The sequence below is a fragment of the Oreochromis niloticus genome, linkage group LG7 (genome assembly GCF_001858045.2).
Source record: "Oreochromis niloticus isolate F11D_XX linkage group LG7, O_niloticus_UMD_NMBU, whole genome shotgun sequence".
Classification (NCBI taxonomy): domain Eukaryota; kingdom Metazoa; phylum Chordata; class Actinopteri; order Cichliformes; family Cichlidae; genus Oreochromis; species Oreochromis niloticus.
The window spans coordinates 24,476,422-24,498,384 of NC_031972.2; the positions used below are offsets into that span (position 1 = coordinate 24,476,422).

At 39.5% G+C, this 21,963-nt stretch overlaps 1 protein-coding gene across 1 annotated transcript in view; it reads left to right on the plus strand.

The window, feature by feature from the left end:
* si:dkey-112m2.1 (transmembrane protein 132C) overlaps window positions 1–21,963 on the plus strand; it is a 162,441-nt gene that overhangs the window by 68,467 nt on the left and 72,011 nt on the right. The gene's annotated exons all lie outside the window — the stretch shown is intronic.

The window sequence follows — 21,963 nt, forward strand, 5'->3', positions numbered from 1 at the left end:
GCATCCTGCATATACTGTAACGTTATATGTCCAAATTATCAACAAAAGAAAAAGTCAGGCATCCAAAAACAGATGGGTAAAATGGTCTTTGACATTAAATGTAATTTCTATTTGAATCATGAGTGTGTTATTTTGTTTGTTTGTTTGTTTATATATTATTCACTGCAGAACTAAAATGCTAATGGTTATTCATCAGTTTTGTTTAGCCTCCTGCAATTCAAACACAGATCTGTGCCAAGAGCTGGACTGACTGAAAAGGGGGATATGAGGTGCCAAATTCCATCAATTTCTAGCCTGACAACGGAGCAGACTTGGGCTAGATAGTCTGGTAGGCCTGGAATCACTTTCCCTAATAGATTTAGAGAAAATTACAGTTGTCTCAATGCTGCAAATGAAATTTGAAAGTGTCTGAAATGGCAAAGTATGTTAATCCCTAAAATACTGCAGTCTCCTGCGGAAACATCCCCACTAGCCAGTATTAAAAGTTAAATCACTGTTTTTTCATGGAGCAGTAGTAACAGAAGCTGCTGATAAACACACTGAAAAAAACACAACTGATTAATCTAAAAAATCTAGAAAAAAAACTTGATAAAAGCCTTTCCATTTATTTATTGAATCTGCATGTCGCTGTTATTCAGAACATGTATTTTGACTTGTACCTAATCTGATCACCTCTGTCTTTTCTTTGAACTATATTTTGTAGCTAGTTAGATTTAAAACTGTATATGCTGTTTGTACTTGCTGACCAACAGCACTGCCTTTGGCTGTGAAGGTTTGAGGCATCTTACTGTTTGTAGGGGTGCCAGTTATCATTCCTGCTTTCATACTTTTAAAATCATTTTCCTGGAGCTGGCTATGATAGTTGCATTACTGAGTGGTAAAATTCACCTTCTGCTCCCCCAGAAGTATTGCTTTTATGTTTTTTGCTTTTACTCCCAGAACAGGTTGCCTTTCCCTCACAGACACAGGCAAAAAATACAGAGTTTGTGGCAGTGACAACAACAACAAAAACAAAAAAAGCAGTGACAATGACCTAGAGAAAGAGGGAGAAAAAAAAAGAACTGACAAGCTGACAGAGTTTGGGCTTCTGGGGTGAATCATTAGACTGATATAACATTCAGCATGCAGCTTGGAGCAGTGCCTTTGGCTGGGCTTTAAGCTACGTAGTGTTGGTCAGTCTGGCTGTAGCTGGTTGGGAGGTCAGCCATTGATCTGAAGATATAAGCTGGTACTTTGGATCCAAGCCTTCATGATCCTGCAGGGCTACCACTGTGTGTGGATAAGCCTTGATCTGCTCAGGGGTTTCAATCTCTGTGTGTGCCAGTGTGGCTGCGCTCTGTTTATGTGTGTATACTGATGCATGTGATCTGTACGATTCTTGTTTTGTCAGTCGCAGTCCTGCAGGAGAATCTACAGTGTATATAGAGATAAGTGATAGGTAAGATAGAAGTAAGGTGGGCAGCACCCATGAATACAGTTATTGTAAAATTAATTATTATCTTACAAAGCATTACATTAAATAACTTCTGGGTGACCAGTGGCAGCATGAATCGCTATAGACAGAATTAAAAAACCTCATGATGGTCGCACTGATTGGTACGCTGCACTTTAATTTTACCCCAGGTGACAGCTTCTGTATCTGACAGTCAAAAGCTGAAATCTGAAATATTTCAACATGAATTTCTGTGCAGCAATTTGAACAACCTGAGTGTTGTTCACGTCTATTGTTTCTGAAAAGTGACATCAAGTTTTTCTGCTGCCCGGCCATTCGGCTTAATGACTCAGCTGTGTGAGTTATGTGAGAAATGTGAGTTAGTGATGTTAAAAATGAGCAGCCTTGTCATCATTTTGCTCATTCCACCTTATACTTGAAAACCTGTCACATGAAACAGTTGCAGTGTAGATTTTCAAGTACTTGTTGAAATAGAAAGTGAGGCAGGTTTTATCCTATAAGGAACAAAAAAATTACAGATCCTGGGTAAGACGAAGGCACCTCATGGAGTAAACAAAGAAATACAGATAGTTTTTCTATGCAGTTTTATCATTGGAACGTAACCAAATGCATCTTCTTCACTTAAAAAAGGCAGATTCTTGTTTCGACTGTATTCATTGTTTACTTCTGCATTTTCTGGCTCTGTCTGTCTGGTTTTTTACCTTGTTTTGCTGGCACATTGCCACAAAGAGCAAAGTTTATTGGCACATTATACACACCCCCAATCAGTTAACGCCACACTGAAAAGGAACGTGTATCTCACTGCATGCTGTTGCATGTGTATCCTTCCAGTACAAATGTGTATGCAGACTCATAAAAGCATTGCTCTATAGCACTGCTACTTGTTACAAACACCACAGGGCTGTCAGCACTGCCATAACAATTGACTAATCTGACAGATTTGTGGTCTGTGTAACTAAATGTGAGGAAAATGACTGGGCAATGGCATGTGTGGAACATAAAAGAAATGCAATGTTGATATTAAAACTTTAAAAGTTTTCATTTTTTCAGAAAAACTAAAGCACTGATTTTTGTCTATTTACTACAAAAGGATAAATCAGTTGTCGTTATATTAGTCGGGACTCGGAAACACCAGGATTTTTTTACCCCCCCCCCCCAATCTCCACCCTGGTTTAGTTGCAGAGTAAAATTTAAAGTGGATTCTCATTAACAATGCATGGAATATGATGCAACAATCCCTTGTGCTAAAAGATTAAAGATCTCGAGTATTTCAAAGTTGGGTACTAATTTAACAACTTTAAGATTTCTTAGAATCACTCTGGTAAGGCACCCTTGTTTGCTCAAGATAAACTAATGTCAGTACGTCATTCTGCTAAATTTCTCATTATTGAATCAGAAACTTCCCTTTCAGGAGGTGGATCAAACTAATTTTGTTCATGAAATGTCATGGGGCTGATAGTATAATTAATCTTTATAAAAACAAATAGTAAGCCTGCAAACAAATTGAATTATTAATGCTTATTTTTTATTTACTTAAACTCTTAACAGATTAGAGATTGAATGCTAAACTGTCACAGTTTCCGTGCTGGTTGATTAAGGTAAAGCTGTAGAAGAATGCAAGAGAATATTCATCTGCTACAGCTATAAATGACTAAGTCTGGGGTAATAGTCTAAATCATTTTTAAAAAGGGTTTTGTTTTGTTTTGATTCCTGGTGTTACAAACTGTTATTCTCTATGTGCGTACAGGGTGCACAAGACAGCACCTCCTCAATTTTCAGTATAATCTAAGAGAAAAGGGTGCCTTCACTCTAGGGTGAAACGCCCTTTGTGTTTTGCAAAGCAGCCTTCACTGTCATCTGCGCCTGGCGCTTGTGATTCAAATGCTGCTGCGGAAACCCTGCAGCGAGAATTCACAATGCCGATGTATGTTTGCTTTCTGCTCTCCTGTCGTTTTGCCAATTATGTAAAGGCCTGTAAAGTCCTGGATGATCATTTCACTTGGTTCACTCGCTAGTCGGCTGTATTCGAGCCCATAGTAATGGTGACTGGAGGAGATCTGGCAGCGTCATTCCACTTCTCTCAGCACAGATGAGCTGTGTTATGGCCCAGAGGACTCACTCTGATTCTCTTTGTTTCATTTTTGTGACACGCAAGCCGACACAAACGCACCAAGCAGTATACTGACACAAATGTCAGATATCTTTCTCTGCTATTCCTATTCCTTTAGTAGCTGCTAAGTATATTTGTGAGCATCGTGAAATGTGCTCCAGTCCATTTACAAACCCTCTTCCATACAAGGTCACATTTCCATGTCCATACTGGCATGAGGATTCATGTTGCACATCCTAATAGCTCTGTGAGAAAAAAACCACTCAGTGGAACAGTTGTTGTCATTTTTTATTCATGTATCAACTACAATAGTTTTGTACATTTGGGGGTCACAACTGTGCAGGTTGGGCTCAGGTTGCTCCAGTCTGAGTTAGTCTGTCCTGACAGACATGCGATAAAAGCGCATTGCTTGTCATCTTTCTGATCTAGCTGTTGCCTATTGTTGTCGTAAGGACATTTTTTCTGACTAAGGACATTTGTTCATGGCCAATATCAATAGTGATACTGCCAATTGCAGCAAACACTTAGACGATGGTTTGTGCCATGAGCATTACATTGTTATTAGGCCTGAAAGAGATGTTAAGTGATGAGCAGCAGGAAGCAAAATGAATTAAATGCAGTCTGCTCAGCTGAGGCTTCAGTCTGTTGTTTGAATTGCTTTGATTTGATTGATTGGCTCAGTGAAAGATTTTTCCAAGCAAAAAAAAAAAACAACAAGAAAAAAAAAGAAAAGAATAGTTTAAATTTTGACTGCAGTCTGTTGACTGCTTTCTCACTGCTTAGCCAAATGCTACTGAGTGCTACTTAACAGACTGAAGAGCATGTGTCAGTGTTTATAACTGAAACTATCTCCCTCAAAATATGATTATAAAGGTGAGTGTAGCTGTGGTACAAGATTAATTAGGATTAATTTTCACTTTTGTGGAAAGTTGGCCAAGGTAAAGAAAAAAAGCGAAAGAAAAGAAGACAGCGTTTCCTTTTTCTCCTGTTTCCTCAACTGCCATTGAGTATTATTAGCAGTACTTAGACCAAAATAGTATAATCAAATTCTAGTAACAGCAGCATTTACACCTTATATATAGTCATATTTATCTCCTTTGATTTTTTATTTAAATATGAAAACATATTAATATTCTAAATCTGAGAAGAAATATTTGCACTGCAGTATTTAAAAGCGTGCAGCTGCTATATTTTGTTTTTCGCTTTATATGTCAAGGTAGTTTAATCAAATGACCTGTTGTCCTTGTTCGTTCTTTCATCACTCGTCCTTTGGCACGCAGGGCTTGACTGTGGTCCGGAGGAACAGACCCAGCATTGTCACTCCACAAAGCTGAATGCAGACACACTGTGTTGTGGCCCAAGGGAGTCGTGCAGACACACACAGACACACAAACAGAGAGAGCAGCCCAAGGGAGTCCTCTATGAAGGGATCAGTGTAAACATCCAGTGGCAGTTGAGGTGTTGGTGGCCCTGTGAAGTAGAAGCAGTGCTCAGGGCATGGTGCTTGGTGATAAGCTCCACTAACATGCAGTAAAGAAGTGAGTTGGTCATACCTGTTAAAACACTGCCAGCCAGCCATTCCCCTGCCACCATATTACTGCTGATAAACACTAAGGGGAAGCTCAAACTCCTGCAGGGGAAGTAAAGTGGGGCGGAAGGGCATGACGTGTTCTGCACCTAAGGTACAAGACTGTGTGTTTTCAGGTGTGTACATATAGGGCCAATCAAATCAATTATACAGTATCATAAGCTGAAAGGTATACTTAAGGTGGGCAGGTCAATTATAAGAAGTTGAAGCACAAGAGCAGCAGAATTATTAACATAATAAAAATACTGGAGAGATGTTAGGGAGAGATCCTATTTAATACCAACAGCCACTGCTGTGTTACTTATGCTGCAACTGCATTTCTTTTCAAGACATATTGTAAACCTTTGTAACAGGGCGGCCTTTTGCGGCTGGATTTACAGTGAGGAAGATGAAGACACAGACCACATATCTTGATGAATAATAATAATAATAATGAAGTGCAAGGGTGCTCCTAAAGTGCTGTACAAATTATAATACAAATAATACTAGTAAGGGAGTCCTCTTACTTATACCCTTACATACTGTTAATATTTCATGCCTTCACAGTATGGCATTGAATAGTTTTAACTTGAACTGCAGATATATTTAGAAAGTATAAATAGCCTATCTAACATTAATAAATGGATAATCCATCCTTAATTCATGTTTGAGATAGGAGGCAGAGTTTATTTTTTAAGGTTTTTCAACACTCATTTTTGGAGAAAAACCTCTACTCTCACACAATTTAGTGCCCTGTTTTACATAAGACATGAAGACATGAAGGCATGATAATTAAAATATATCTTATTGAAAGCAAAAACAGATGGAATAATCTGGAACTACTGGGATTCAATATATAACCATGCACCAAACCGGGACTCTTTCATTTATTAGTTAAGTACGTATGTAAAACCACTGCACTGTGGAGCCACTGCTTACATATTATAACATTAATTAACATTTAGAACACAAAACATTCAAAAAATTGCTCATTGCAAACTTGTCTATGCCTTCAAAGCAGTGCTAGGAAGCTTTGTTTCTATTGCACATGTGTTTCCCACACTCGCCGAAATGGCACCTCAGGTGCCTTTATGATTTTATCCTATGCTGTTTTACTATTTCACTATTTCAAAGGCCGGCAAGTTCCTGTTTCTGTGAGAACCTATGCAAATGTAAAACTAGAAAATACACACAAATGTGGCATGGCAGGTTCACAGTTTAAAGATTTCTTAAAAGCACCACTTACTTTGATTTGATCCATACTCGCAGATCTGAAATCCTTCTGAATAAATACAAGACGAAGTTGACCCCGAACATCCTCAGTGTGCAAAATTTTGTAGCGTGTCTTAAACAGTATAAATTTTTTTAAATAGATTATTTTTTTGTATTTTGTGCCATTTTAGGAAAGTGGTCAAATTTCAGGCTCAATAATTGACATTTAGTTTATTTTTTTCATCTCTCAAATATCAACTTCACATCAAATTTGAACCAAATAGTATGTAAGGGTTAATTATTTTTAATAAAATATTATATCCAGTCCATAATCATAAAGGACGAAGTTTGTAAAACACTATTTAACATTTTAAATAGTACTGATAAACAATGTTTAGGACATAGACAGATTGGATCAGAAAACAGTCATATGTGTAACTTTCAATGGATATGAGAAAATTATTTTTTTCCTTGTCACAAAACAGTATGATTTGTGACATCAAAATTGTGTCCCTGTGGCTGGCAGGGGCTCAGTGTGTAAACCCATTTTTCATAAGTGTCCTTGAGCAAGATAAAGTGGAAGTGGATCTCTTTTCAAGGCATTATGGCAGCCTAGGCCTAGCCTATGACCAAAGAAAACAGAAGGATTTGAAAGTGGAAATAGTGAATTTTGCACAAAAGAGGGCATACTTGGCATTAAATAATTTACTAAGAAAATCTACTTGAAGCCTGGAAATGTACAAACCAGCTGTGAAAAGATCATCATCTGTGAGATCATGTTGTATGACTCTTATCTTTCTCATCTTTCTCATCTTTTCTACATGCGTCTTGGCACAAAGCTTAATTCCATAATCCATGAATACAGTCACATTATCAGCACATACTGTGAGATCCTGGGATGGAAATTAAAGCTTGGGTACTCTGCCAGAAGCCTGGGAGTTTGAGGGTCCTGTGCAGTATCTTTGTTGTTCCCTGGACTGCACGGATATTGTTCCTGGGATCTGCTGGAGCCACTTGCCCAGGTTAGGGGTCACTTCACCGAGTGCTCTGATAACCACTGGGAGCACTGTTTCCTTCACCCTCCACATCTTCTGAAGCACTTCTCTCAGCCCTCTCTCACTATGTCTGTCTTCCACTGCTTGTCCACCACTACTATGACCGGTTGGTTGCCATCACCAGTTTGTCTGTCTCTTTTGACCTCGGGACTTCCAGGCCATATTTGACACAGATGTTTCCATATACTATGGCAGCCACTTGGTTATGGCATTCCATGTATGCCCTGCCTGCTATCAGCTTGCACCCTGCTGTTATGTGCTGGATTGTCTCAGGGGCATCTTTGCACAGACTGGGCCTCGGGTCTTGCCTGGTGCGATAGACCCCAGCCTCTATGCATCTTGTGCTCAGGGCTTGTTCCTGTACTGCCATGATTAGTGCCTCTGTGCTGTTTTTCAGTCCAGCTTTGTCCAGTCACTGGTATGATTTCTGGATGTCAGGCACTTCTACTGTCTGCTGGTGTCTGCTGGTGGTGCAGGGCCCATTAGCCTTCTATGATGGTGTTTCTCCTTGCTCCTCTTCTTGCTTGGGTTACTATTAGGGATGGGTATCGTTTAGGTTTTATCCGATACCAGTACCAAACCGGTACTTTTGAAACGGTGCCAGTGCTTAAACGGTGCTCGAACCGGTGCTTAAAGAATGGAGAACACAAACTTTGTCCAAAAACCTCTCATGTTCAGCTGTTTTTTTGTAAAAAGATAACAATGTTAGCTTTTTCTGCAGCTATAGGGGATTTATGGCATCACTCTTGGCTGGAAGCAGTGCTTAAACAATGGAAAAAACACAAGCTTTGTCCAAAAACCTCTCATGTTTAGCTGTTTTCCACTTTTTCTTTGGTCATTTTAGCCTTTTTGGCCAGGGTGAAGGGAGTATCTGCCATCAAACAAGAAGACAGCCGCTTGTAACTACGATGGTGTTTGCTAGTTCACCTTACATGCATTAATGTAATAATGTGGTTAGCCTACTCAACTTAAATTACACATGAACAACATTAAGCTACTCACGCAGAGAAGAACGGCTGCTGCTGCCATCATCATCCGTCATCATTTCTGCTACGCTGACAGGGCTAGGGGCCAGGACTCTACTCTTCGGGTTTTTGGGGGATGTTGCTAACTCCGGGTCCCATAAAAGGGCAACCCACCCGCAGTAGATGTGCACAGTGTGAGGTCTCGCAGCAAGCTATCAAATACGGCGCATTTCTCGGCTTTTAACAAAATGCTATACGTCGCTAGGTGTTTCATCAGATTTGAGGTGTTACCTCCTTTGCACAGAATCAGCTTAAAGCGCTTGTTGCAGGCTGCTGAGTTTGCATCTTTTGCTGTGAAGTACAGCCAGACTTTGACCGCTTCGCCTTGGGCGTTTTTAATCTGTAGCTCTGCTCTAAAAGAACGTACGTACCTGGCCCGCCTACTACCCTTGCAAAGGTAAAATGATTGGCTAGAATCCAAAGTGTATGACATCTCAGGAAAGCACCGAAATAAAGCACCGAAATGTACGCTGCTTTTCGGTCTGGTTACTACCGTTTATGTCAGATGGCACCGGACACCGGTACCCATCCCTAGTTACTACTGCCTGAGGTATTGACTAAGTACATGGTCAATTGTTGCCATCTACCTGATGGATGGATGTTTCTTGTCTCATCCTGGATGGTGGTTCTGACACTTACTAGTCCTCTTTCCACTTAGGATACAGTCTCAGGGTGCCTTGTCTTGATGTCAGTGGCTTCTATCTATCAGCATTCAGCGGGCTCGTCAGGACTTTCCTTACTCTGCAGGTATTTGGCAGTTGTGGCTTTCCTAGCGGGCTCTTCATATTTCCTGTTTGCCGCCAGGATCCCCAGGTATTTGTAGCTGTCCTCCATGTCTGCAATGTTACCTTCTGGATTTGCTATCTCCTCAGTTCTGGCTACTTTCCCTCTTTTCATTACCATGTGACTACACTTCTCCAGTCCAAATGACATTCCAATTTCATTGCAGTATATCCTAGTGGTATGGATCAGTGAACTGATGTCTCATTCACTCCTGGCATACAGCTTGATGTCATCCTGCCTTATTTGTCCTGATGATCTTGAATAGTTCTAGACCTTTCAGGATTCATGTGTGGGGCACTGAATCATAGGCTTTCTTATGGTCAATCCAGGTGGTGCACAGGTTGGTGAGCCTGGTCTTGCAGTGTAAAGCGACTGCTCTGTCAGTTACCAGTAGCTGATATTTTGCCCCTCTGTTGTTCCTGCCAATGCTTTTCTGTGCCCTGCTTATGTATTGAGCCACGTGCCTGTTCATCTTAGCTGCTATGATACCTGACAGGAGCTGCCATGCAGTACTGAGGCAGGTTATTGGCTGGTAGTTGGATGGGACCGGTCTCTTTTGGGGATCCTTGGGGATCCGAACTGTCTGGCCTTCAGTTAGCCATTACGAGTGTGTCTCCTCTACTAACAGCTGGTTCATTTGTGCTGCCAGATGTTCATGGTGTACAGTCAGCTTCTTCAGCCAGTAGGTGTGAATCGTGGCAGGTCCTGGTGCTATCTAACTTTTCATACTGGAGACTCTTTCTTGGATATCTGCCACTGATAAATAATATATGTGTATATATACATATATTTATATATATATATTTTCTCATCCCATAAAAAGAGTAAGTGTAATGTTTGTTTTTCTGTGCAAGTAAGCGGTTGCCTTGCATGTAAGCCTTAAATTTCATTTAAATTTCACCCTTCCTTCTTCCTTGAAGATGTGAGGCATGGACTTTCCAGCGGGTACAAAATATGCTACTCCGGCGTCTCTGAAATGCACACCATGAGCACTGCATGATGAAATCATTTTGTAAGGATAATGTTCCCTTGCAAGGTTGTTAACAGTAAAAAATATGTCATTAAGTTTACTTTATTTGGGTTTAACACCTGCTACGCAATGGAATGAAAGTATCTGTCAACACATTTGAGAAGGTTTTAAATTCTTAGTATCTAAAATGTCCTGCACTATACAAATGGCTGTTAGAAGTCCAAATGAAGACAACAAAGGTACCAGTAAATGCCTGTTTTCATGTGGGCAATTTGAAAAAAAAGATTTTTTTAGTATCACCAGTATTACAATGTAACACTTTCCACTTCTTATAAATCACCTATAAATTCTTCACTGACACAAATATGCGATGCAGTCTGAGTATCCCTTGCTCCCAAAGAAACAAAAAAAAAGCTACTTACTTTCACACAGACAGAGTGATGAGGAGACTTTGTTTTCCTTTGTCTCAGATCTATTATCAGGGCCCGGAGAGGGAAAAATAACAAGTTTGAGAGGATGATGAGGGGAAGAGTGCCTACAATTGGGAGAAACACTAGTTTTGAGAAGTTTATTATTCGTGATGCTAATGATAACACAGCACCATGTTTGACAAATACTTCTAAATAATACAAAAATCAAAGGAAAATATCTGTCTGTATATTCCTGTAAGGTTTTGTTTTGATTTCCTTTTAAGGAGAGCTGTAGTGTAGCTTCGCTGAAAAACGAACACTGCAGCAGAAACATCTTCAGTGTTCTACTTTGTCTATACTTTTGTGACAAAAGCAAAACAACAAATGCATCAGCAGGGGTTATGAATTGTTTTTTTCTTCCCAAGCCTTCATCAAAGTCAGTTATTCAACCCCTAAATCAACAATCCATCTTCTCTTTGATTGCCTTTCTTTCTCTCTGTCGCATCACATCCTTCACCACCCTCATTTTCAGCCACACAATATAACGTATGTCTTTGGAGTGACTTGGGCTTCTTTCCTGTCTCCTGTATGTAGTGCTGCTTGCTGATGTTGACTGTCCACTGGTGCATATAACGAAGTAAAAATTTGACTAATGGGCTGGCCGACATACTAGCTTTTTCAGCCCCGAAACAATTCATCTGCAATTTTATTTCTGAATTTTTGCAAAGTGCTGAGGAGAATTTGTGGTAATTTCAGACATATGCCTCTTTTTTTGTCCCTGGAGGAAGTCTGAAACGGTGAATGAAACCAAGGTGAAGTTTATATTTTCTCAGCAAGAGCCAATTCTCTCAGATTTTGTGACACTATTATGACAGACTGTACATGGACATCATCTGAAATGTTGTCTTAGTATGGTAGCTGTCATCTACCTTGTCACATTGCCACTCCAGCACTTACGATACCTCCTTCCCACTGCTCCACAGAAATGTCACAGTACTGACAAGTACAACAACACATGACATTTAGACCAAGAATGTGTCTACTTTTGGCAGGGCCCTCACATTTCACTCACACCAGCAGGTAGCATTTAATCAATTACATCTGGAATATTGATTCTCTTTAACCTCAGGGCAGCTAAATGACTTACTGACGCGTCTGACACCGATCACCTGATCACACATCTGCAAGCTCAAACCTTCAGTGAGTCAGTCAATAAATTACTCATAGATGAAGTCAGGAGGGAACAGGCATTTAGTCCCAGCTCAGCAACCCTAGTTCCCAGTGCCATTTATGCAGCACACTTCATTAGTCCTAGCTGGCTTTTGTGTTTGTCCCCCGTGTGTCACATCCTTCAAAACCTCCCACAACAATGTGCTCATACAATTTATGATCTAATTAGAGGGCATAATGAATAGTCAACCATTTGTAACGATCGTGATTAAAATGTTTTAGTGATTGCCAAAGATTAATTGTTTCAGTAATCGCTTCAGATTGATGTAATTTGCATACATATGGCAATTATGATTTTTCTGCTCTTCATCTGCTTGATTTGCAAAAACTGTTTCTGACACTTCTGTCTAGAAATAACTTTCTGCCAAAGCATATAGAAAATATCGCATCTAAAACATAGTTCAATTTTAGGAAAGTTCTTTATATATATAGTCCGATCTGTGTTTATAGGGAGCATGACTCAAGATAACATTCTCACAAGGACACTGACATGATATATTTTTACCCTCTTACAATGAAAACAAATGTTGTAGACATGAACAAATTTCACTGAAAATGTGAAAACTAGAGATAATTTCTCCTGTATCCATCCTTTATCATCTGTATCCATTTCCATCAAATTCCATCCAGATGTTGTCATGAAATTTCTGCATTTAACTTCATACAGGCAAAACAAACCTCTGTGCTTTAAGCAATTTGAAGACCATTTATGAGAGCTTTATAAATGTGATTCAATTTGCCATTTGTAAATACTGTAAACCAGTAGGTGGTATGTAGGTGTGATGGTTGGCACTGTTGCCTCACACTCAACGGCTGGCTTCAGTTTATGTATAGTATGTTTTCCCAGTGCCTGTGTGGATATCCCACAGTCCAAAGACATGCATGTTGGGTTGATTGGGGATTCTGAATGGGCTGGTTATCTGTCTCTCTGTGTTAGCCCTATGATAGACTGGTGTATCCCACGTCTTGCCCCATGACATCTGGGATAACCCCCAGCAACCCCATGGCGCCAAAGTGTGGAAGATGAAAATGGATAGATGGATGTAGGCCAGTAATATGGCTTACAGCCATACCACCCTGAGCATGTCTGATCCCGGAAGCTAAGCGGGTCGAGCCTGGTTAGTATTTGGATGTCAGACCTCTTGGTAATGCCAGGTGCTGTATGCTTGTGTGCGAATGTTAGAAAGTGCTTAAACATACATAAAAGTACTGTGTGAATGGGTTAATGAGACTTGTAGTAGAAAGTGCTTTGAGTGCTCATCTGAGTAGTAGTGCTATACAAGTACTAGTCCATATAATATTTATCCTCTCTATATAGTAATCCATCCTTTTTACTGTGAAGCAAAGTATTAAATCAGCTGAAACATACAGTGAAAAAACTAAAGCATGGCTAAAGAGCGAATGTGAGTGGGTTAATAATTCTAGCCTTAAAATGTGCACTATCAGTGATTAAAATATTTAAGTTTAATACCATCTTTCATCACCCTGTTAATGATAAGTGGAAGAGAATAGATGGATGGACAGACACCATCCTTCATCCTTCATCGATGAGGGACTTTTCTTTATTGAACCACCAGTCTAAGGATAGAAGACATCATTTGGTCATTAAACTGTGCAGCCATTTGATGCTTTGATTTGTGATTTTTGACAAAAAAACCAATAGACTACTCATTGCACTGCATTTGTATGTGCCCAATTCTTGCAGCAATGATAGCACCAGTGTTAAGCAGTGTAACCCTTTCTGCATCAGGTCCACCAGTCTGCCATAATCTGACCTACTATATCGTGAGATTATACTGTTCACCAATCCAAATATTGGATCAGTCCTGGATCATCCGTCGAACCCAACGGAGGAAAACGCAAAGTCTAATTTTTATCCCGTGAACGCAACCTTATGTCAAATAGGTTTTACTGGAAGCAGTGTTTGCATGTGTTTGTATCCCCTATTTCCTACCCTATTTAACTGGCTAGGCTTCTTTTCAAATGGCAGCCATAGGGATCAAGCTTTTGTCTGCTACAACATGACCTCATTCCTTCAGCTATAATCTACAGCAGCAGTGTAGTAAGTTCCTGAAATCCAGCATTAAAGCAAATTGAAAATTGGAAGTTTTTAGTACCCTGCATGGCGTACATTGGCGCAAACATGAAATATGAAAAGGAAAACCCTCGTGACACATATTTCAAATTTGTGTGTCTGAAATCCTGTGCTTGCTTCACAATCCCATGACTCAAGTAAGGATCAAAATATCCTACATGTAGGGCACCAGATTGGTAATGTTCCTGAATTTTACATTTCAAGCCTTGCATGGTGATGAGAACCAAGCTGTGATATACTGGAGGTGATTTGCTTTTGGCCACAGTGGGTGTTGCACTGTCACGCCCCTTGGTGTCATCATCCCGTTGGCCCGCTTTCATGTACACAGTCGCTGCACACACAAGGATCTCCTTGTCATTTCAGTCAATACCCACCCACATATAGCCTTTTTTCTTTATTTAGAATAACATATTCTTTGTTACATTAAAAATAATGTGACTTAGGGAGATAATGAGAGCTTGGGGGAGATTAAAGAAAATCATTGATTGCTCTAAGCTGTAAGCGTTTGTGAATTTTATTTTTAATGAGCTACAATTTCTACATTTCCTACATTTTTAAAAGAAATAATGCATTAATTACATCTGCTTTCCTCACTTTTATAGTATGGCTTCTCTATGGATTCCACTGTGGGCCAAAACAGCAGTCCTTTATTGTACAAAAATTGGAACATTAGTGCTATCTCATCATATTACAGTCATAGCACTCTTGAGGCCTTTGCTCAAAGAGTCATGTTTTTAGAACCCAATTTGTCTCATTTGTTTAAGTATGTGGCTGGTTGAATTTGCTCTTTGCCCATCACATTGGGGATTTTCCTTTTTTCATTGGCTCACTTATAGAAGCCATGTGCATTTTGTTCACTGTTCAGATGCTGTTTAAATGGTGCTGTTTGACAAGTGAAAAGTATACTTGAGAATGATAGGACTGCTCATTGTGAGTGTAAATTATATCGATTCATCTGTTCAAGGATCAAAGGCCATCATGACCTTGGGACCTTTGCTATTTGCTGCAGGAAAATAATGATTTTCTTAGTACTAAGATGTCCTATATTTAAGATTTGCTGTATGTATTAAACCTGGGTTTTTAAATTAAATGTTCCTTTCCCCGGACAAGCTCAGGGGCTTCTCTGAATTTCACTCAAATTCATTTCTCAGTGCTCCTGCCCATGTGATTTCTCTTGATCTGTCATGGATTCTTTCGTGTCATGAGGGTATGGCCAGCTCACATTTCTAACCTCTTCTCATTTGAAGTCAGCCACACTTCTCTGACAGTTATTTCATCATGTTCTCTTTTAAAGGCGAGAGTTTGTTCCCAGAGCTCAGGTCCAAGCTTCATATGTCAGTCATCTGCCTGCTTTTCCCTTTAATTAAAAAAAGACTGAAAGAGATGTTAGATGTTACTGCATATGAGGCATAACCACACTCTGTGTGTTATTCGGGGATGAGCTATGGATGAAGAAAGATTTTGGCTAAAGGCAATCTTGTGCTCTTCTCTCCTCTACAAGTGAAAACTGATTTTCTTGGGCAGTGCAGACCTTGTATAGCCACATGCACAAATGTGGGTAGTGTTTAGTGACAGTCAGCATCTACTCAATTAAGTAGCACTCAATACAATCCACCACAGTTTGAAATTACTGAGTGACACTTTAAGTATTACTTCTGATCATCCTTGTCCCTTGATAGATTGGTAGCTTTTAACCCTCGCACCTAACACGTCCTTAAAACTAATAAATATGCTGTCTAGTTTAGGATCTTATTCTATAAAGAACAAGGTGATCAATGCATATGGAAAAAGAAGTTAAAAAGTTACAAACACATTTTATATGTATTGTAGGATTCATTACTTTTACATATCTTTGATAGTGTGATTTACATATGAGAGTCCACCTTTGCATTTTTCTCATGCAACATAATTGTTGTAAATGGCTTGGCATGTATTTAGCACTTCTCTACATTTTTTATACACTACTCCACTTGACAGTAGAAGCCAGCTTCACAGAGTTTTATAGTTTATGCAAACAGTACGTGTCGCCTCAAGTGGAATTTATACTTCAGCGAGGGTAGCACGTTTGCAGTCCACTGGCAGTCTGGGGATGAGCTCTGTTGTCATTTGGCAGCAGTGCATGTGGTACACCTGATCTGTGGGCCACTCTTATTTGTGTTGTTGTTGGTCTATCAGAAAAAAAGCGGAGTTATAACATACAAAGAGCTGAAGTGAAACAAGGGTTAAAAACAGTGAAAAATGTCGACTGCAGCCACTGTCTGTGAATTTTGTGTGGTAATTTTTGATCTTTTTTCACAGTTCTACTGTACCATTCCCTTTGAACTCTGCTGTCACTCCTTTCCCTTTTCTCATCAAACCAATGTCAGCCAATTATCAGTTAGCATTTTAGAGGACTGCACGGGAGCATGTGTGTGATTGGTCAAAACCCTTCTTCTTGCTGTCTGAACAGAAATGTATACGCAGATGGACACATTTGCACAACCCCAGTTTATGCCTAGAGACTGGTCGGTGACTTCCTGGCTGCCTTTAGGTGAAAAAGGTTTTGGCCAAATGATTTGCGGTTGTTTGCTGGCTGTCACAAGGTGAAATTGGTCACACAGAGGTGACAGCAGAGGTGCTGCATGAAAAACGTTGTTGTGATTGCTTTAGTTGCTAGCAGATTGCCGAAGTTGACAATTTGCTAGCAAGATGCCAACAAGTTGGAAGAAACCCCAACTTGTCTGCAAACAGTCACCAACTATTCGTTGTGCAGTAGTGTAACTGAAAAGGTGTAATGGAGAACATTTGCTTTCAAAGTAAGAGTTGTGTCTAACCATTACTGCCAACATATAACAATAACATAACTTATACTTTATGGTCTCTGTTTCTAGTTTCTTGCACTTTTCACAGTTTCAAAACCTCTCAGGAAGTATTAGGCAAGTGTTTGTAGACAGGTTGGTGTCTTCCATGTAACTACGACCAACTGTGGCAATCTACTATTTTTTGTCATCAATTTTACCTAACACTTGCAACAACCATTCATAAACCATTTGGGAAATACACATTTTTATTCCTAGCAGACGTAGGTTACTAGAGGGTGGCCAGCTGGTTTCTAGACCTGTTTAACTGGGGCTTTATCTAAAACGGACACTCATATTCCTTGAGAACATTTTGGCATTCAGACCAGGGGAGTCACTAGCCTTCCAGCTGAGGGCTACCTGATCTCGTGAGCTGTAGCTGTTCCCCAAAGAACTAAAAAAATTAAGCGTAAATCACAAAAACTTTTACTGTTTAAGACTGGAAATTAGTTTTTTTTTCCTGTATCTTTTGCACATGGAATGGTAGAAAGAAGTGAAAATAAGAAAGGTAAAGTTAGAGGCCATTTAAGCCTTTAGTTTCAGCACTTTTCAGTTTTCAGATAGAACTAATGGATGCAGATGATTAGGTGAGCAATTGATCACTTGAACAGATAAAGATGTCAATCATTCATTTCTGAGTTGTTTTAAAATCCAAAACAAATATTTATTTTTTGAACCAACAGACGTATTTGGTACGTCTTTTGGTCCCAAAATGTAAAGGTTATGGATTTGATCACCGACTGATTTTATGCGCAATGATTACAAGAGACAGCAGAAACAAACCTGTGTCGGTTTTTAATACTTACCACAAAGAAAGCAAAAACAGTGCTGACAAATTGAAATTTAACCTACTTTAGTAATGGCAGAAGATGTAAACTAAGGCCACATGACAAACATGACCAGTTGCTTAATCAATTCAAAGGCTGAGACATTGCTACTGCCTGTGGCATATTTCTCATCAAAGCTTTTAAAAGTTGGACCACAGTGGTAGAAAGACTACCTCTGAACACTTTCAGCAGCGTTCTCATACCCTATGAAGTCTTAATTACAGGTGTGCTGGACCAAAACATCGCAAACTAGGAAGGAGTTCCTGCAAACTGTCGGCTATTTGTACACGCTTTTCTTAATTAACATGTTTCAGTCATTAGTGCTTCAAATTGCCTGATGAAAATTTATCAACCAAGATAAGGTCATTACATAAAACTAATAAGCATGACCGATTCAAAGATCTGTGATTCATTTTTTTTTTAATGAATAAGTGCAGAGCACCAAAGACAGATGGAGAACTCTAGAGGTATGGCGTTGAGGTGAGGGAGGTTTGGGTGTGTAGATGCAGTGAGAAGGAGCATAATGTTTCAAAGGAAAAAGATAAAGACAGACAAAAGCAGATGGGAAAAGAGATGTGCTGAGAAAGACACAAAGGGTTGAGATGGAGAGAAACGCAGCGGCATGCATGGCTGGAGATGAGCATTGTCTGGTGTGCACTCTTTATCTGGATAGTGGTAATCTTGTCCTCAGTTCTCAACATTGCTATGCACCAGCACTTTTAACTAGCTTTGATAATGGGAGGAACAGCATCAAACTCATTAATTGAATTAGCTCTCTCTTTATCTCCACATCTGCCTGTGTCCACTCGCCCCGAAAAACACTCCGCCAACAACTACTCCTCAGCTAATTGACTCAGAGCTCCTGTGCAGCCCTGTTTCACTCTCCTAATTTATTGGTCCAGGTCCCAGCCTGGTTGTGCTGTCAGGGGCTACTTTCTAATTCAATTTTACCCCGTGCTGGTGAAGATTATTTCGTTTTTGAGGACAGGGATATAGAGCAACAGAGAAAAGCATAAAGAAAATCTAGGCTGTTATACCCAACAGCTTGCCTGTTTATATTTCATAACAGGATTTAGCTGCAGGTGTTTGAGAATTAAGGAACACAGGCTGACTAAATAACCTAAATGCAATTTGGCCAATTTTACCCTTCTGTTGGTAGATTAAATTCAGCTAAACTACCTCTTTAAAATCAATTTGGAATATGCTTAACAATGAGTTTACCAACCAGAGCAATTTGCAATCTATTTTTTTTCCTTTCATTGGTTTCAAGTATATATATAAGTGCTGTGACCCTACATCACCTAACACCCCTTTGCAAGAGGTGTTAGGTGATGTAGGAACCAAAGGTACTTTTTGTGACACAGCTCAAATCAAAACTGTTGTGCTCACGTTAATTTATATTCACTAAAAGTTTTCTTTTGATGCCAACTTCCCCTAATGTGTTCATTCTTAGAACAAAAATCAAAACCCTTACCTGTTCTGCAATGAAACAATTATATTATTATTAACCTCTGGCTCTCTTCCAGAGCATGATTTTGTCCTCTCTTGCTCCCCTCACCCCAACAGGTCGTGGCAGATGTCCACCCCCCCCCGAGCCTAGTTCTGCTGAAGGTTTCTTCCTGTTAAAAGGGAGTTTTTCCTTCCCACTGTGGCCATAGCACTTGCTGTGTTTTCTTTGTGTTATTGTAGGGTCTTTACCTTACAATATAAAGTGCGTTGAGGCAACTGTTGTGTTGATGTGGTCATAAGAGAACTACCAGGGAGCAATCTACAAATACAAACATCATCTGTGTTTGAAGTCATCTGGACTTGCCCTAGAAGATGATCTTAGAAAAAAAACCTATTTGATATCATCTCTATCTGTGTGTGTTTACAGGTACTGGGTTCCCCCTCTATTGTTTCTCCATTTTTCCCAGAGTACTGATGTTTACAGGTACTGGGTTACCCCTGGGTTTCCCGGAGTACAGATCTGATAACTCCTTAAGGGTAATACAAGGGATCATTTCTCTCCTTTTTCTTCTCATTTAAACTAAAATTATTCTAACTTAAAGCTCAAAACCTTTCAGGTAGCCTCTTGATAATGGCACTGACATAAACTTCTGTCTCTTTTGGTTGAAAATGTATAATCAGAACAGACAGCAAATGCCATTGCTATATATATATATAATATTCCAGTTTCTTATCCATTATCTCTCACTTTAGCTTCTTTCCACTGCTGGATGTTTTCCCCATACTCTGGCCTTTTTCACCCACCCTGACACAACACCCTTCTTTTCTAATCCTCAAAGCTAATCTGTTTTTCTGCTCACATAGCTTTAACACGACGATCTCCCTCAGCTCACCACTAAGACCTTTACGCTCTCAACATCAGCCCCACCACCTACCTAACCTATTCTCCTCCATCATTATCACTTATTGTCATGGAAACCAAAAGGCCATTTACACATCACGTAAGAAAGAATGCTTTTGAGTGACAGCAGGATATAATACCTGAAAGTGTAATCATCTGCTAAATGCCGTCTAGTCGTTATTATCTTGAAGTGAACTTTTCCTTTCAAGGTAATATGCTGTTCCTCATTTTCTGGGTCCTGGGTTTTTTGTTTATTTCAAACCTGTCCTGCCTCAGTTTTAACTGAGTATGTGTGTACTCTATTAAAGGTCATTAAAGGCAATTATTCCTGCATTTTTTATTTTTTCCTGTCGCGAATCCTGTGACTCTCTATCCTGTCACAGTGATTAAAATCAACCTAGTATCCAAAGCAAGCTTTTGTTTTGAAATCTTCCCTGCTACTGTCACTGGAGGATGTTATATTACTACTGGGATCCTTGTCTTTCATTAACGGTCTTTTTTTCTTCCTTTTTATATGTTTTTAAAATTCATGAATAAAAATAGCTCATCAACTGTGTATTACCAGGGTGTGTGCTTAGGGAGAAAGGGATTTCCCGCCCTCTGCTTGATTATTTTTTATCTCTCGTGGGGATAAATATTCAACCCCCTCCCTCTGATTTTTAGCTCTTGAAACAGTCAACAGCACAAACATCAGTCAAATCAGAAACCGACTTTGACTTTTAGCACTTGCAATCTGTAAGAGCAGAGATGACGCTGTTTGGGGAGATCATCCAGATCTCGTTCTGCTCCACCTTTTCATGAACTCACTAAGCACCGCTGTTTCAGAGTCAAAACTATCGTTAACTAAGTAAAAGAGAAATGAAATGTATTCAGAGTGGCAGGAGGCTCACAAAAAATCCTAGAAGTATTCCTGCTGTGTGTCAAACAGTTGCCTGATCGTTGACATCCGAATTCGTGACAAAGTTTAGTTATACAGCTTCTTTCAAATTGTTAACTTCCAGCACCGAAGCTGCTAACTGCAACATCCTGCAGTTCTGGAAGAAAATACATTCAGTTTGTTGGCTTTGTGTGATGGTGCAGCTGCTGTGAAGGGCTGAAAGAGATTAGCAGCCACACTCCTGTGTTTAAAAAAAAAAAAAGAATAGAAAAAAAATAATCATTCACAAGTTTGAGTCTGCGGTTAGTGAACACATAGTTATGCCATTTTCACAAATATATTAAGTCACAAACTCTAAAGTCCTGCTCCTGATATTAGCAAATGGATGTTTCCTTCTTCCCTGTATGGAGATCTTCAAATGAGGGTAAAAAGGAGCACTTTGTAGGAAAGCCAAAGGCTGTTTTCCCCCGAATCTACTGTAGAGGAATATTTATTATTTTTTAAACGGCAGCACATTTTATTTTGACAATTTGCTTCTCATGTTATTTTCACACATTTTCACACATTTCACACAGGCCCCTCCCTGGGCCTGCTTTTTAACAAGGTTTTACCTTGTTAAAAGGGAGTTTTTCCTTCCCACTGTCGCCAAGTTTTTGCTTGAAGGGGGTTGTCTTATTGTTGGGGTTTCTCTCTGTTATTGTAGAGTCTTTACTTTACAATATAAAATGCTTTGAGGTGACTACTGTTGTAAGGTGGCACTTTAGAATTAAAATTGAATTGAATATGTATTGTATTGTTTTACTTCTCCTTGTCACAGTACCTTGACTGTTTGCACGTGTGTTTTCCCCAGCTGTGTCCACTTCCCCTAATTAGCCCTGTGTGTATAAATAGCTTCCACCTTTCTTGTCAGCGTGTCCGTGATCCTTTAGTTTTGCCTTGCCTTTTGGGCTTTGTATTTCATGGACTTTGCAAACAGCTTCAATAAACAGGTTTGCTTTATGCTTAATCCAGTCTGTCTCCTGAGGCCTTTACCTGTATGTCAATTATGGTATGTTAAACTGTTTGCACTGTTATGTTTCTCTGGATCCCCTGTGTCTTGAGAGGAAATCGTGAATAGTACTCATAATAGTATTTATTTATTTTTTTTAAAAAGGTAATAGTA